General features: G+C 37.8%; 1 protein-coding gene and 1 pseudogene across 1 annotated transcript in view; one reads left to right on the forward strand and one right to left on the reverse strand.

Annotated features, from left to right (window-relative positions):
• Nucleotides 1–19178, reverse strand: part of LOC134671419 (V-type proton ATPase subunit D) — a 354138-nt gene that overhangs the window by 287581 nt on the left and 47379 nt on the right. The gene's annotated exons all lie outside the window — the stretch shown is intronic.
• LOC134671632 (U2 spliceosomal RNA) lies at nt 9527–9675 on the forward strand (annotated as a pseudogene).

The raw sequence follows: 19178 nt of genomic DNA on the forward strand, positions 1-19178 counted from the left end.
ATATCGCGAGAAATGGAGAAGGCCGGTAAAACCAAACTGTGCCTATACATCTATAGATAGGCTTTCAAAATTGATTCTTCCTTGAAATGAAATTTCACGGCCAGTCAAATTAATTGCAGATGGCGCGATCGACGACGGTTCCTTTTTTGAAGAAAATTCAACAATGCAGAGTAAGAGATGCCTTCCTTTTCTACTAAGTGTTTGGAGTGATAGAGATGGATATACCTATATGAATTTTTATTGTCAAATTTGCGGGTCCCTAGAGGTGAAAAATAAACAAGATCGTCGAATCGTAGGTAGTCGAAGTATTTGGTTTATCACCACGAACCGGAAGTCTCTGAGTCTGACCCACCCACATGACCCTATATTCTCGTCACTCTCCGACCAGTTTAAAATGACCTCAAGACCGTTAATAAATGCATCATTGAAGCTCACATTAATAGGTACTAGTTAGGTTCAGAGGGCCTACCTCGAACAAAGTTCGACGTGTTGCCTCTCTGTCGCACTTCTTCTACTTCTACGAATTCGTACGTAAGTGTGACAGGGAGGCAACACGTCGAACATGGCTCGCGTAGGCGACATTTGCTGCGGGAAATGAATAGCTTATGGCTCCTCTACACGATGGGCCAACGCCGGCCACTCCAAGGGACGCATTTATGCGTTAGAGGGAGCAAGTGATATTGCTATCTCATTCTACCGCATAGCTGCGTCCCTTGGAGTGGCCGGCATTGCCCCATCGTGTAGACGAGCTATTAGCGATCGCAACCACTCAAATCGCACCGTGTGCACTGCAAGGGTGCTTTTCCAAATGCTTACCATGCGCTAGCGAGTCGTCTCTCTGATAAACCACTATAAATGCGGTGGCATATTACCCAAAGCTGTTATGGATCTGGAGGTCACGCGACACTGGTTCTTCAGAGAATGCTCTTGGTCGGTAAACAAAGGGTCAAAGGGAACACGTAGTAAGGACACAATGGGGCTCGTGTGGACAGGTGGGCCACACTCGTAAATAATAATATATTGCCCAATAACACTTTTTATACGCATACGAGTATACCTGGCGTTGCGGTTGGCGAAACAGAAGTTGACGTGTTGCCTCCCCTGTCACACTTACGTACGAATTTACAAGTGCAACAGAGAGGCAACACGTCGAACGTGGTTCGCGGTAGGCCCTCAGAACAGAAGGTACCTACCTACGTGCAGACCTGTACGTAGGCCGCATTTTGAAAAATCATACAAACGTAGCTGCTATCGAAGTTAGGCTCCAATTTTAAAACGTCATTCTGAAATAACTTGAAATATGACATGAAAATTCTAGTAACTGAAATAAAAAGAAATTAGAGCGCGTAGAAGTTTTGCATCCTAGATTATCTATTTCGGTTACTATACTATACCAAGGCAACGCATAAAGCAACCTTTGTTATTGACTGTAAGTCATAAGTAGGTACAGTCAACGGTAAAAATATGGGTGTACAAATCATTTCAAAAATATGTCCCATAACTCTTATGTCAGTGAATTAAGAACTATGGGACATATTTTTGAATAAGTTGTCTATACCCATATTTTTACCGTCGACTGTACCTATATCGAATTTTGTACATTTCTAGTACAAGGTGGTCCATAAATAAGTACGCTGACATTTTTAAGGTTCCGTATTTCAAAATGAAAAAACGGATCCTTTATAGAGTCACTCGTGTAGACGTCTGTCTGTCCGGCCACCCCCCCTCCCCCTTTTATCTCCTCAAAGATTTTGAAAAAAAATACACAAAACAGTTCTTAACCTATTAGAAATGTGCAGTCTAGCGTGAGTAGGACTTAATTACTTAGTTTTTGATCCGACCCGGATTTTTTAAAGACATTTCATTCACTTACCACATAAAAAATACATTGTTAAAAATTGAATAATGTACGGAACCTTTGGAACGCGAGTCCGACTCGCACTTGACCAGTTTTTTTAACTGCGGCTTATGATAATAAGTTCAACTGAAGTTTGCCTTTGTATATCAAAACTAAATGAGGTTTTTAAAATTTAGTTTTATTTTTTTATTACATTTTATAAAGGACGTGTAAAAGTAACTTTTATTTTACAACGTATTTTTGGGCCAGTCTGCACTAATACTTAATTGGCGAATAATAATATTATTATTCTATGAGCCACGGTTAAATGGGTGGGTTTCACCTTGAAACAAAACCAAGCCATTTGGGCGTATCAATATTTAGTAACTAAATAAACACTTAGGGTAAGCAATTCATCCTTCCTCGAAACAGGATCGATGAGGGCCGGAAATCATTGCATTATCCTTAAATACACACATAACATAAAACCATCAAGTGGTTAATTTAGTACCTATCTACTCCTACCTACCTTTGTGTGTGACCATAAAATTAGATTTCTATCAGAGCCTACACTGAGAGAAAAATCATCACCAGGAATTAAAAAACAGTTCTGTACTGGGGGAAAAAATGAAGTTTTAGTAATAATTATGGACGTTTCACTATTTCTGTAAAGTTTACTTATTTCTACAAACAGCTCAGTAATCCCAAATATAATTTCAACAAACAAATAATAGAAATTGCAAGAACTAATAGAAATTGCAAAAGTCAATTTGTTCCTATTAGGTAACTCTCCTTGTCCCCGGATTAAGTTTATTTTTGTAATTCTAAGTGTGTTTTTATTGTACTTTTCTCTCAGTGTATTTGAGGCAAATATGCATTATATTCTACAGGTTCATGAAAAAATAGCAAATAAGCTCTAGGTTTCATTTTGTTTAAAAATATTTCCCTCGTATTCATAACACTTGGCAAATCTTTGTTTTGTCCCTCTCCCTTTTAAACAAACGCAAATTTATGTTAAAATGAGAAAAAGAGGATGGAGGGCTTAAAAGGCGTCAAAGGAATAACATAATTATAAAAGCAAGCAATAAGAATAACAAGACAATAACAAAAAAGCCGCAAGTCGAATTATTCAAACGTCACAAAACTAAACACCCCATAATTCGATTTCCACACACGAACTCCCAAATCACATGGCGCGATCAAAGCCATGGCTTTACAAAATCGAGTTTAATAACAAGATGAATGCGACTCAGCCATGCAGCATCATAAAGTCAGTAGCAACATATTTTATTTCCTGTGAAAGACTCCACTCCGGATTATTTGCCCGCCACAAATGCGCGATCCGTCGCCCGACTGGTCGACCATCCAGTCAAGCTTCACACGACACTCTCCACCGGCCGCTGGATATCCAAACCACTATCCCAAGACCTCCCTCCCCTCCTTTACATTAAAGAGACATGAACAAAACGGGGGGACTGACGGGTTTTCGAAGGGTCTTGGAATAATGGCGGCCGAAACAAGCGACCGTAAGAATTTACGAAAATTAACTTTAAGGGGTACTTCAATCTAAACCTCTGGAAGATTAAGGTTCGCACGTTCGTAAGCGCGCATTAGGCGGCTTCGGGACACTACTGCGGTTTCTTTAACCTTTACGGGTTGGACTAGGTACTCAAGTTAATCAGTAACTAAGAGAGTAATAGAGTAGTCAAAATTAAGATATCGATATACAGGCGAATCAACTTTTAACACCGACACTAACCTTTTGTTTTTGATTACTGCACCTATGCAATTAAAACTGCAAGAGGCCATGCGCTTGGAGAGGAATAGAAACCTATGGAGGAACCTGGTCTTCAACAGAAGGACATGTTGTCACGATCCTAAGCCTTAAGGGACTGAGGAAGAAGAATCTTTTGCTTATGAATAATATATTCTGATTCTGATTCTGATTCTGATTCTGATTCTGATTATTATTTATATATCATTTATGATATGCGTTAAAACAAGCATTAAAACAAATATTAAATTGAGATACATTTTTGGTACGAGAGGAGACATCAAAAATTCGTCCAGAATATTTTTTTCGACTGTATGTGGAATTATGAGTTAAATTACTTATGAGCTAATGAAGCACATAATGACATTCTGTCCTAAAGGACGGCTATTTTCGTATTGACACCAGACTAATAATTTAATTAAATTAGTTCTAGTAAAGGTTATCTAAAGTACATCACCACATTACGACTTAATGTCACAAAGAACAGACAACCTCGGTATTGAACGAACTTTAGTCCAAGTAATCACAGCTAAGTGGCCACTACTTAATACCATTGCTAGCTCAAAACACAAGTCCTCTATCACTTTCAATCGTATACAACTAAAAAGGGATAGCATGTTAGGTGAGTATAAAGCCTCAGCACATGAGACGACCTAAAAAAAGGTTGCACTGAATTCTTTTTACCGTCCTGGCTGCGATGAATCGGAAAACAGCTTCTAAAAAATGTTGCCATAGTTCGATATTTTGTGCTTTGTGAACGGCGGAAGAAGCTTAAGCCATTATTTCTCTATGCTTAAGCTTAGCCGAGTAGTTTACGTTCATTTTGGCGTGGCATACCTCATAGCTGTTTTATGGTTTATTTATTTATTTACACTTTATTGCATAAAGCTGAATGAAGTACAAAATGGTGCACTTAAAAGTATGAGGCATTCTCTACCAATCATCCTGAAGACAAATCAAAATCTATTTTATGTTTTTTTTGTTGTTGTCTTAAATATAATATAAGTGTACGCACGTTTAGTTTATATTGTTCTAAATAGTACATATGACAATCATAATATAAATTCGTACCTGTAGATTTGTGTAAAATAATTTATATTGTAATTTCATATTATGAAATAAATAAGTCTAAATCGAAATCTAAATGTATGCCATGTTAAAAATCTGTTTCTGTTTTTTTTTTTATAAGTACCTAATGTACCTATCTAATTAACGAACCAACCAAATATCCCTACAGTCCCTACACCATCGTCCATTGTCCCAATGGTTGACATGACAATCTAATTCCAACAATGTCCTTTGCTTATTGCTAAAATTACAAATAAAGAGAAATAAATAAGTGAAAATAATGAAATAACACTGAACGGGCTAATTAATGGAGCTGGGGCCGTGTCAAGCACTGAGATATATACATATGTACCTACATACTTAAATAATCTAAATATTTTAGGACCTAATAAATATGCAAAGCAAAAGTGACTTTATGCTGTTAACATAAGGTGCCTACTGATATGAACCAATTTCTTATGCCGTCACTTTGTTAAATATTTTCATAATTTCAATAATTAAACCCTCGAATAATGTTTCTGAGAATGTTCTCAAAATATATTCAGAGCATAAACCTATTAAACCTCAAAGGAAAGTCGAAAACAGCAAAAAATTCAATATATATTCCTGTTTTTAAAACTACATCGTACTTTACTCGTCGTAGCAAGCAACCGCGCACCCTCGGCACGAGGGAACCATTCCAAAACGTCGTATATGCCTTTCATGTTGTTTTCATGGTTTTGAATTTGCTGCAGATGAACCATTTAGTTTGACCTCTACGTCTGCAACAAGTAGGCCTATGAGGGATCATACTTATACTGGTTCGGCAGACACAAGTCAGGCGCGCTAAGAGAACTAGCGTTTCAATATTTTAAATCTGAATTATAGTTTGTTTTTTTTAGCATTAGAAAGAACTTGCAAGAAGGTAAGCGATCTTGACAAGTCTTTTTTGAAAAACGCTTTTTAAAAAACAAAAACTATTACTTATGAAAGCAGAAATATAAATGATCATATTAGATTCATAAATGTTACATATTTGCCGTAACTTATTTTTAAAATGTGTGTTTTCAATTAAAAGACACATCAAGATTGTTTACCTTATTTCTAATGTTAAAAAACGAACTATAGTGCCGGATTAGCGAGGTCGTATCTACTGGTGGACTAGCCAAGATGACAATCGTACATCATCCTGGCAGGATCGCCATCAGATAACAGAAGGGAACTTGTTATGTTGTTTCGAGCAGGTGATAGGAGTAGTACTTAAACACCTTATGTGTGATAGCGTGGTATGGGCATGTAATGAGAAGGGATGTATGCTACAGGTAGGCAAAAGAATGTTAGGGATGAATGTTGATAGGCTGCGAGCGGATGGTAGACCCAAAAAACGATATGGATGGATTGTGTGAAAGAGGATATGAGAAAAAAAGGAGGGAGCACTGATGAGACGAAAGACAGAGAATGGAAGAGAAAAACATGTTGTGCTGACCCCACATAACGTGGGTTAAGGGCAGGGAGAAGAAGAAGAAGTATAAGAACGTATATTCTCTAAATGCCTGCCTAATTGCCTATATATTTATGCACGTTAGGTTGCGCTGAAACAAGCAATATGCGTTTATGTCACAGTAAACCAGAGTGTTACTGAAAGTATACTTGTTATTATTTCTGAAAGTATACTTCTGAGAGAGTTGAGCCCATACAAAAAAATAATCAGGAGAGCCAAATTAACATCATACTAAAATTTCGTGAGATTTAACTGAAACCACTTTTTCCCTATGTTTGCTGCGGGGTCCTTTATACTAGAGGTTCTGTCTATAACTGTACGGTTACCATCAGTTTGTCACTGACATAAACGCCGTCGAGAACGTAATTTACTTTCTATACATCTCGCTCGCACTCGCATATTAGTGCAAACGGGATGTATAGAAAGTAAATTACGTTCTCGACGGCGTTTATGTCAGTGACAAACTGATGGTAACCGTACAGGTAATACTCGGTGTGGAATAAAACCCAGTAACTAACGTCGTTTCGCCACCGTAGGATTGAGAGGGTCGTTAAAAATGTTACCTTTCGATCATCCTTTCGTTGCTTCCTGCGTACCGTGTTTGACAGCCCTTCGGCTAGGCTTAACGGTTAACGGTGACGTTTTAATAGCCTAGTTTCCTGTCAATGGTTTTACATTAAAAAGCTGCCGAAAGACATACTCGTATTTTTAACAAGTTTTAGTCTGTATCTTTAGGTATTTAAATAAAAGTAAACAAATAATTTGTAAATTTTCGGGCAGTTATAACATTTATTGGTTAATCAACTAAATACAAAACCGCCTGGATCAGTCACTGAACGACCTGGCTTTAACCTATATTATTTGATCATGTAATGTTTTCATCTACCTTCACCTGGCGTAAGGAGCGATTTTAGGGTAGATTTTGTTTACTTTTATTGAAATACCTAAAGATACAGACTATAAGATTAGCCATAGGTTCCTATTCATTTTAAAAAGAGAGTGTACCCTGTGTGCCTAACTTCGATTGTATGGGTGCAGGTTTTTGACGGCGGGTTTGTGACTGACGTACTTAAACCATGAATTTTAAAAATTGCTCATTAAGGTACAATAAGCCTTTTATACCTATAGCTATGCATATGAGCCGTAGAAAATATTTTCGCAGGGGAGATACGTTGTTATTAATTCGGTGCGCTCCAGGACGCCCCTCTCCCCAATTTGGCCACAATTAGCTGGGGTGGCATTCCGACAGCTTATATACATAGAACAGGCAAACCAACGTAAGGCACGCACCTGACTTGGCAGTACCGAATTCGTACAGTACCTTTCAAAATTTAGTTTCTGAAAAGCTATGTGGTAATTTCGCAATTTTGGAATGTTTCCGATGTCACATCAGTACTCACGGGCTATCGGGCAACATTTGGTAACACCTAATGGCTCCTCTACACAATGGGCCAACGCCGGCCACTCCAAGGGACGCAGCCATGCGGTAGAATGAGATAGCAATATCACTTGCTCCCTCTAACGCATAAATGCGTCCCTTGGAGTGGCCGGCGTTGGCCCATCATGTAGAGGAGCCATAACTATCAGTCTTCAAGGGTCAATAATTATATATCCTAGAGTCAGTCCATGAAAAGTCTGCAGCGGATTTCATAGCCCACGCAGTGCACGTGTTTTTTAAACGTCAAACTTCTATGAAATTATGACGTATAAATGACACTTACACTGCGTGGGCTATCAAATCCGCTGCAGACTTTTCTTGGTCCGACTCTACACTTAAGTACTTAGTTGTTACGGATATCTATGTGATTTTGAACAGCGCGCCAAGCGGGACGTTTTGGAAACTCAAATACCCATGCAAAATGACACTTAACGCAAACGGGTACATCACTTCAGGATATCGAATAAAATTACACTAGGGTTTCAGATCAGAGGCCTTAATTCGAAATATGTGTAGCCATCTCTGTTTCTTCAACTAAGCTACAGCGATAGAGATAGAGATAGACAATTTTCCGAATTAAGAGAACTCTATTCACTACTCGCGTTGGCGTTGGGAATACAAGACCTGCTGTGAAATGCTCGCAAGCTAGACGATTACGTAAAATGTTGCAAGCTTACGCCATTTCAATTTATATTTGTTTTTAAATAGGTGCTTTTGTATTAATTTTAGTTTAGTCAAATTTAGTTGGGAGTTTCATTAGATACAGTGTGAAATTCTGTAGAAAATATACAGATCATTTTAGAATTAAATATACAAACAACAGCGTAATATCGTATATTTCTAATATTTCTTCACCTGAGGTTACCGCTTCGAATTGGTATTCTTCTTCCTCTAAAGAGCCTTTCTCAACCTCGTGTGCAGGTCTCCTTTCTACTTCATCTTTCTCAATCTTGGGCTCGATCTATCCAATTTTATCCGCCGTTCGTTTGATGTGAAGCAGGTTTAAATAACGATATGCCTTTTTCTTTTCACCCTGTTAAAGACATCACAAGATGGCACAAGTATATTTGTCAGTCAACTGAATTATTTGATAAGACTGTCTGCACGGGTCTCAGTTCAAAGTTGATCGCTCAATACCAGTATAAGAGAACTCCCTTATTGTACATAATTGTTACAGATCTTCAGGTCACTTTATACTGGTCCGATGAAGAACTCACATCACCCCGCCTGCGTAACCAATCAGAAAACACGCCCAGTACGGATATGAACATGATGGTCGCAGTTGTCTACCAGACAGCTTGATAAAGACAGTATCTGCCTCTTTCAATCGCGTGGTGTTAAAAGGTGACACTTATTTTATCACGTCGATAAAGCCATCCATAATACGCTCAGTTGAGTATACATATGACTTTTTGATACGGAAAGCGAATATTGGTATGCAAAGCTCGTCCTGTCCAACGGTTGATTCCGTGCCGCAATGACTGCTGTGGATTTTGTATTTATTTTGTATTCGAATAGCTTCATTTTAAAGGCTTGGGAAATTGGATCATACCAATCAGAAATATTAATATAATTTTAATAAGTTAATTTAACATGAAACGAAGTAGTTTTCCAAAGTACATAAACCAAACTTAATTATTATATTCACGAGTCGACAAATAGTTTTCACAAAATTGCAATGATTTTGAACAACTTTTTCAGCTTTCAACAACGTGCCGTTTGGAAGGGTGAAAAATTCTTTACGAACACGTACGTAGGGGAAGTTATCGGTTTTATTTTACCACTTAGTCGGTGTGGTTATTGCCAAGTCACATGATTTCAACTGAGAGACTCCGAGCTAGTGGTCAGAAAGAGAAATGGACGCTGTTTTGTTACACTAGGGTAGTAAGCTAATAAGAATATGACCCTAAATCAGTGTCATTCAAATTTTTCGCTTTCCGGCCTTTTGGCTAAGATCAAAGTGTAGTATCTGTTTTTATGTCGTGACTCTCAGGGTAAGGTATTTTTTCTGTCATTTTATCTTCAATTTAAGAATTTTTAAATGTCACGACCCCCTTTAGGAGCTTCGGGAACCCAGGGGTTCGTTATAAATTCAAAAACACGGGTCTTAACAATCATGTTGCTTAGACCTTAGGCTTGCATTAATATCTAATTCCTGTTATTGATCTTCTCCGTAAATGTAAACGGCAAATATAAGACTCTTATATTTTACTTTCCGTTGCTACTTCACGGAGAAACTTCTGTATTATTTAAAAACTCCATGGCTTTCTCGGAACGGCTCGGGATGATAATAATCCTATGGAACAAGTATCCGCACGGAAAAATTAAATTAGAATTCGGCAGACGTTCTCTGCTGAAATCGGCTGCGCTATTACCGTGTACCGTATACGACCAATGAAGTACATACATGTTTTTTTTTTGTATTTTCTATAATATGCAATGATGGTCAACTGCTTACTTACTACTACTTACTTATTAGTAAGTTTAAGATTTATGGCACTGTATAATATAAATTACTGTTAAACCACCCAAAAACTCTACGTGAAAACAAAAAAAAAGCACTTATCTTCGAGCCTATATGTTACGTATGTCGGTACCTAATTTATTTATGGATAATTTAAACATTATTTATGGCTGATTATTAGCGTTAAACGATATAATAAAGTACTTCTTCATAATTTAAAATAGGTAATATGTACATTAAATTATTATTGGAAATTGTACAAATCATATCTGGCCGCATTCAAATGCTGAAAATTAATATCAATATACAAAATACCAATTCAGTGTGAATGTGTGTCCTGCATCCCACATTTGGCCGAATGAGCGAAATTACCAATTCGTTTTTAATATAATTTTCAGATCACAATACACGTTCGAGAATAAAGCGCACAGACGTGGGAAACAAAAGTGTACCTAGTAATTCAAGAAGTAGATAAATAGGTAATATGTAAGAACAATATCTATAGGTCTATAGTAGGGAATGCAAATCGGTTATTTTTTGTATGGAAATAACCGCGGTTTCGGTTAATAACCGATTATTTCCATACAAAAAATAACCGAAAATAACCGATTTGCATTCCCTAGTCTATAGCTACATAATTATGTTACCTGGGGCTAAATTATACCTAGTTAATAGTTATTATAATTAATGTCCCACTTATTTTTAATTTTGATGTAGGTACACTAGATTGAATTTAATTAAAAATTTACATAGTTATTTCGCTGTAAAATTAATTTAACTGTAGGTAAATTGAGTAGAATACACCTTTCAAATAGGTCAAGCGAAGTTAAACCTAGATTCAAGGCAATAATTTGGGTATGTAAATATACATAATGTAAATTATAATATTTTACAGTTATCAACAATAGGCAAGCATTTAAAATAACTAAAAGTTAATCAATAATTACTATAAAACCCTAGTTAGTCATTATTCCAAATAAAATATTGATAACAAGATATTATGGATTAATGAGTCAAAGTGTTTTAAATTATCTAAACGCGCTCTTGTTGTCAATGAAATTGTATAGGCACATTTGGAAACAAAAATTTTTTTCACAACGTTAATATTTTAGCCTGCTTGGCAAGCAGTCACGTCTTTCCACATAGGTATACCTATTTCAGGAAAACCAAGTTATTAATAGAATTTCTCGTAATATCTGATACTTAGTTTAATAAATGAATTTCCCTCGGACCAGTTATATCCACAAATCCATAGACAATTTGACACAAGATGTGCCATCACGCCCCTGCAAAAGTTCACTGAACCCGCGCGCAGAGCACCATTAAATCGCACGTTCAAAAACGGCCTATCCGCCTTTAAAACCTACGCACTTAAGCCCTTTTAGAAAATCAACTTAGGACAGATGCGTTTAAGTAAAAACACGTAGTACGTTTGAGAAACTATGCAGTTGCGTCCTTTATCGTGGACGCGTTTATAGTAGGGGCTGTATTTAGATAGGTGGGGTGGCCAGAGGTAATAAATACGGTGACAGGAGTCAATGACAATGTAGTAATAACAAGGAAGTCGGGAATTAATTGTTTTAGCTATTTAGAGGTTAAATTTATTGAGGACGGACTTTTTGTCATGGTGCAAGTGGAAAAAAAATACTATTGAATTGTACGTAGGTACGTCAACCTATTCACATATGTTTTTTTTACAGAATTAAATAAATAAGTCTATTGTTCAATATTTTAATTTTGTAGAATGTTATAAAACTTGGAAAACTTGTTAAAACATTAGGTACTTAATTTATTTTCGACGACACTTGATTAATGTCCCAGATATTCAATATACAGTATATAATATTAATATTCAAGAGATTTGAAGTCACACCCTATTAACACGCAGGAAGAATAGTAATGTTTTAATCATTCCGACAGTAAAAACTGCATTTGCTAGGAGGCAACAAACTACACAATCTGCCTACCTATATAACTTCATAAATAAATATATAGATATTTATTGTTCATCCCATTTCGAGTGTAAAAATAAAGTATTAAAATGGTTAAAATGTAAAACTTATAATGACATAGAGAATATAATATCTAAAAGTTAATCTAATCATATCAAATCAATCACTCATACATGCACTTATACACACACACACACACACACACACACACACACACACACACACACACACACACACACACACACACACACACACACACACACACACACACACACACACACACACACACACACTCGCCCGAGTGCGCGTGCACATACTCATTCTCATATTAATTATTAATTTAATTATATCAAATTGTTTTATCATTATTGTTACCTACCTATTTCGTACACTAGTCGCTGGACTACTGTTCAGAAAATAAACTGGTATTGCTTGTAAAATTGTAAAATAATCTTCTAACATTAGTTTTTAGTCTAATATTTATATTGCATGATATTGTAATTTTAAGTTTAATGTTAAATTGTAATAGTAATTGTAAATTTCTACCCTAACCTAACTAATGTAATAGCATTAAAAGAAACTGTAAATTACCTATAGTGGAAGAGCGGTATTCTCTTAATACAAGTATTTACAATACTTAAAAAGAGATACTAGCCCATTACCTAAACATTGTATGCTACCAAATAAATATTGTTGTGTTTATTATTATGTTCGTCCTTTACATAATCTCGGGACCATGGGGTCCCGGACATTTGGAAGGCGTGCGTGGAGCCAAAGTCAACACGCAGAGGCCCCTTGTAAAAAGACAATTTACTCTAAAAGGTGATGTGACACCACCCGACGATTATCCCTGTATGCACTATAGTAATGCACCCAAGGATAAGCCCCGGTTAGTGTAGGACTATTGCAATGATAAGAAATAAAAGAAACTGGGCTATTGTGTTGAGATGTTAGTGTACTGGTAACCGGTCTATGGAAATACTATGGCACCTGCCCCAATCTATGTTTAAAAACACAAAAAAATGGACAGGTGGTGACTCGCCAACTCACTATATGGGTCCCCGAAAACGGCCGCTCGCACGGAGCGACAAGGGGACAACATCACGTGAGCGGCTCAGGGCGTGGAGAGGTGTGCACCGCTTTCTACCCAGTGGCTGTAAGCAGCCACTGTGCCAACTCGCGTCTTAGGCATGTTTCACTTCCGCCCTGCGAGCATATAGCTCTGACACCCCACTCTGGACGGCCGGTTAAGGCAAGCCAGAGGTGAGAGTCCTGCGGCCCCTGCTCAGTGTTCACTCCAGCCGGCCACTTAAGGCAAGCCGGAGAGAGGGACCTGACCGACTCTCGGGGGTATGGGACCCAAGGGACGTCACTTCCCATTCAGCTCGCCACAAGCTGCCATGGGGGATTATTATTATTATTTGTTTCTCCATTTTGGAATTCACGGGCCTACAAATCCCGGTCTTTTGATAGGCTTGCGTGGGGACACAGATCCAACACGTAGAGGCCCCTTGGAGAGCTTTAATGTCATGTAGAACGCCTGCTGGAACCCGTTCACAGGCGCAACAATAGAACCCATGAACCGGTCGCAACAGGCATTGGGACTATTGTAGAAAAAGTGAACAGTATTCCGGTCTATGGATTGATGTTTGGGTGGACAATGAGACTGGGCTATTGTAAAAGAGGTCCGGACACCTGCCATAACAATGTTAACACCGTCATCGAGGCAGGCGGTGACTCGCCGCTGACTAGATGGGCCCCTGAAACTGCCGTCGTAAAGACGACCAGGAGCAACATCGATGTGAGCGGCTCAGGGGTGTCGAGAGGTGTGCGCCGCTTTCTACCCAGTGGCTGTTACCAGCCACTGTGCCAACTCGCGTCTTATGCATCTTTCACTTCCACCCCTGGAGCATATAGCTCTAACGACTCCTCTCTGGACGGCCAATGAAGGCAAGCCAGAGCTGAGAGTCCTGCGGGTCCCCTTGGGGTCCACTCCGACCGACGAAGACACGCCGGATACGGAGACCCTGACCGACTCTCGGGACTCTCGGGAGCACTCGGGTCCGTGGGGTCGTTACTCCCCAACAGCTCGCCACAAGCTGCCCTGCGGGCTTATTATTATTATTATTAATCCGCTAATTTTGATGCTAATCGTACAATCTGGAACTTATTAAGTATCTTGATTCTTAACTTTAATAGGTTACCGACTAGCATCACACAGCTCATTATGTAATTTGTTTGGCTGGCATTTCATAATGAGAAATGTTTTGTTCCTATCAATAATTTAGCTTCCAGAAATAACTTCTGACTTTACGCCCACGTTCTTTAAAAACAAAACAATTGAAACCTGTAAGCGCCAAATACAATTTGCAGTAATATTTAGAATTAAAAGAGCAAATTGTATGAGGTAGAGTCAACCAAATAGGTTAGGGTTAGTTTGTTGTTTATCATAGAGTTCCTGTAGAGTCAACTAGGTCAGGTTAGGGTTAGGTTGCGTTGTTTATCACAGATGACCTATGGCCGTCTGTCTCCATCATCAGATCAGCTCGATGGTACCATAGTAATGCATTGTCATTCGACTTATGTACATACATACATGAACGATATAATCTTCAAATTCAAAAAAGATTTTTTTTTGAAGAAATTTTATTCACTCACCGAAAATGGTGACGTCTGGCGTGGCGTGGTATGTATTTATTATATGACACTCATGATTTTTAATTTTTTTTACGCATTTTGTATGAATTCCTAAATCGCAAGTATCGCAACAATCTTTGAGAATGATGTATCTTCAGGAGTGTCTCACTCCGCGATTTCTTCGCTTTGCTACAGGTAGCTAAAAGTACATCCGTTCCGCCCCAATTTTGGGGAATAACGCGCTAGCGGCCATATCTGTGCTGATCGTAACAGGCGCGTTTTATTAGAGAGTGAGTCGTACCTACTACTATTATTATAAATAGAGATTATGTCCGATGATACCAATAAAGAAAAAAATAAGCAATCTATTTATAAAAATACTCATACCAATTATTGTGTACTTTTGAGCTCTGAAAAACCAAATTACCAATATAAAATACGTTATACTTACTGTTGCAAAGTGTAGTGTTAAGCTCGGTACACACTTATCCCAGGAACGCAACATACGCAACATGCGCAACGCATGACAAGTATGTTTCTAAGCGCCACTTGCAGCATCGCACTTACCAGGGGTTACGCGGTTAAACCGTTAACCCAGTGTCAAATTGTACTGGTAACCATGGTAACTCCAGGTATAACCGGTGAACCCCAGGTTAGTAGAATGGTGCAAGTGGGCCTAAGCATACAACTTTCAGGGTTCAGATTGTCATAATCATAATGCATTTGGCATACGTTGCGTACGTGCGATAAGTGTGGCCCTGCCTTTATCATTGTTCTGTCCAAATGAAAATAAGGGTTCAATGGTCAGGATAATTGAATTTCGGTAACAAAGTAAATGCAAAATTGCAAATAAAAGCAATGCTAATCGACATTGACTGTTATTGACACGATTCATTGCGTAAAGTAGTGTTTGTTTTATTTTAGGGTTCCTGACCTCAAAAGGCCCGCGCGATTGCGAGGGCTGCGATATCCTCGATAGATACGTCTCATCAACATCATACAATCACGACCACTCTGTCAAGAGTGAACGACTGAGGAGGAGGACCTCAAAAGGAAAAGCGGAACCTTTATAGGATCACTTTGTTGTCCGTACGTCCGTCTGTCTGTCTGTCTGTCTGTCAAGACCCTTTATCTTGGAAACGCGTGGAGGTATCGAGTTGAAATCAAAAATCAAAACATGTATCTACTCAGGTCTACGTTCCTTGAAACTGTGAACAAATCAAACTTCGAAGTGAACGTACTTAAAAAAAGATACGGCCGTTTATGCCACAAATACGTAAATTTCGATACTCTCGAGGGAATCAAAATGTATAGGGTAGGGTACTTTCCGTTCACCTTCAACTATGAAAAAGTAACGTCTTACGTCTAACTTCCTAAAAGGTACCCTATGGCAGTTGGCGCCGCTCCAATATTATTGCGGCCATAAGGTGCCTTTTGCCGTGGAACGTCACATATCGTTACTATTTCATATCTAGTGAATGTCTAATTCATTTCCCGAATCGCGCCGTAATATTATTGGTGTGTTTATGTCAGGTATTTGAAGTAGTCGACAAGTAGTAGATTAATGCTGACTGTACCTGCTACGGATGCTTACTGTACTAGCTGCAACAAACGACAGAAGAAATGGAATAACCGGTAGTTGTTTTACTCCGAGCGCGGCAATGGTCGGGTCTTTCTTTGCCGAACGGAATGGATTCAACGTTTCTACTACTTTTGCTTATTTTGTAATTATGCTTTCTGAATTGGACACGAGTGGCAAACTACGAGAAAAATACGAGCCTGAAGAAAAATTCGAAATTTTGCCGTGGGTAGATAAATACATATTTTTTACACGAATACCGCGAATCCGTACTTGGCTATAAATGCTCTTTATTTACTTCTAAATATAAATTCGTACTTAAATACATAGAAAACATCCATAACTCACAAATAAATGCCCTGACTAGGATCCGAACTCGGGACCTTCATTTTCATAAACTAAGATACCGAGTAGGCTAGGAGGGAATCATTACCCTCCATACCCCCTAGTTTAGTAAAAATATCAGTTTAGAAATGGGACGGGACGCGCGGATAGTAGGTGAGATCCGCAGTGGCGCGGGGCGCGGGGGATAATCGATACCCCATAGGACCATAAGGGGACATATTATTACGCCGGTTAGCGGATACTTATCGCAGATTTGTGGAAATTATTAGCTTTAGGTACTTTATTCAATACAATACCCACAATATTCTTTAGTGTTCATGAAAATACCTACGCACGTTAGAGATTAAAACCTTAAAAATTAGAAGTAATGCTTCATATAAGAACATGTGTAGGTATTACACGGCGCGATTCGGGAAATGAATTAGAGATTCATTAGACATGAAATAGTAAAGATATGTGACGTTCCAGGCCAAAAGGTACCATTGCCCCGGCTGAATATTGGAGCGGCGTTAATAATAGCGTAAACGCCAACCGCCATAAGGTACCTTTTGCCGTGGAACGTCACATATCTTTACTATTTCATGTCTAATGAATCTCTAATTCATTTCCCGAATCGCGCAGACACACTAGGATAATTGATATCTCATAGAATCTCAAGCCGGGTGGACATATCATTTAAGTATCTAGTTAGCGGGAACTTATAGCCGATTTGTGGCTTATAGTGGTGGAATTAATTAAGATAAATGTGCTTCTTATAAAATACGATATTCTTTAGTTGTCTCTAAAACGCGTCAAAAACATTAAAACTTAGAGAATCAAGAACGAATGCTTCATACCTATACCAATTTAAGTACCTACCTACTCTCTCGTGCAAGATATTTTAAGGCTTTATAAATGCAATTAAAAAAACGTATTTCTATGAGGAATTCCTATAATACAAATTGGTATATTCTAAAATAAGATTTTTTATAAATATTACCAGAAAAAACTTCGTTCAAAAGTTCGCTACTAACGAGGGTACTCAGCAAAATATCCGATTAAATCGTGATTTAAGATCGTACATTTCGTGCTTGAAATAACAACATGATCTTTTAATAAATATATGTACATAAACCTTAACTTACTCCCTCGGGGAATAATTACAATTTTAAAGGAATATTTGATTACAGTGTTACTCATAATTAGGGAGAGAAAACTGACGTTTATTGACGTGCATGTGATACTATAAGATTACCGAGTGCTAATTATTATAGTTTATATTTTTAGGTATTTATATAAAAGCAATCAAACATCTAAATCGGTTCAGTGATTTACGCTAAGAGAGTAACTTTCCCTTTTATAATATATTAACTATAAGTAGGGATTCATATGATATCACTATAAGAATGTAATACTGTCACTCCAACTGAAATCCGCACGCAGCCCGCATGTATTTCCACGCCCCTGCGAAGGGTTACTTTAGGGCGCCCCCTGGCGGCACGTGTGTATTAACAATAAATCTAGTTTTATGGATCCTTTAGTGCTTTTCATAATTGGAAGACTGAAAAACATTTATGATATTATGATAATACCGAACCACAGACGCTAAACGGTATAGTCGGGGTTTTATGCTTTTTATTGTTTTCATATTCATTCAGTTTAGTATTTTTATGGACATCTTTCGTATTCTTTTCACTTTCGTTAACTTGATTCCTTTCTCCAATTTTCTCATAGGGTAATTGCTTCAGTTTACCGTCCAGTGTCAGTTTCCGTCCACTTGACGGATTAGCAAATTACATTTCATATTTAAATTAATTCTTGCTAAATATATTTTTTATGTAGATAAATTGTTTAGATAATAAGTCCAAATTTGTGCAGCAATGAAGGTTTATTTCGTAAATTTAGTCAAGTGGACGAAAAATAGAGCCGGACGAAAACTAGCGCAATGACCCTAGCATTTCTGTAGTAACATAATATGTTACAATATATTTGGCCAATTACTGAATCAAGAGCATTTGTTTATTTTTCAAGCTACAAAACTGTAAATCGAGCGACACCAGAGGTCCAATAACTCAAAAGATTTTCATAAATTCATTTTGCTCACAAAGCGCCAGTCCAAACAAAGGTATTTCCATCAACGCCTCACAAAGAAAGTGTCGCCGATCCATCTGTCAGTCTGTCTGAATGGGCTAATCTCCTGAACCACTGGACCGATTATGATGCGAATACCGTCTTTGAGCGTTTTCTTTCTGTGAAAGGATATTCGGACAGATGAGGTTTTCGTTTTAACGTGATTGCTTTGGTTGAATTGGTTGACTGCTAGCAAATGCCTTAAGGCAAATGGAGTTGTGAAATTATTCATTTTTCGCTCTTAAAATCAAAATCTGTCAATCTTCTGAAAAACTGGAGGCTTGATTTTTATTATGAAACAAAATTAAACAAACAACCAATACTGCCGAGACGCTATTACCTTAACGATTCAAATTCCGTAACACTCCTTAACTATTATATAGCATATTTTTTTAAATTCATTATACAGTACTACTTAACTATTTTCTCGACCATGAACCATTCTACTGGATAATAGGTAAAATCGGTGTATACTAACTACTAATTTATTATGTG

This window comes from Cydia fagiglandana, chromosome 15 (genome assembly GCF_963556715.1).
Source record: "Cydia fagiglandana chromosome 15, ilCydFagi1.1, whole genome shotgun sequence".
Taxonomy (NCBI): domain Eukaryota; kingdom Metazoa; phylum Arthropoda; class Insecta; order Lepidoptera; family Tortricidae; genus Cydia; species Cydia fagiglandana.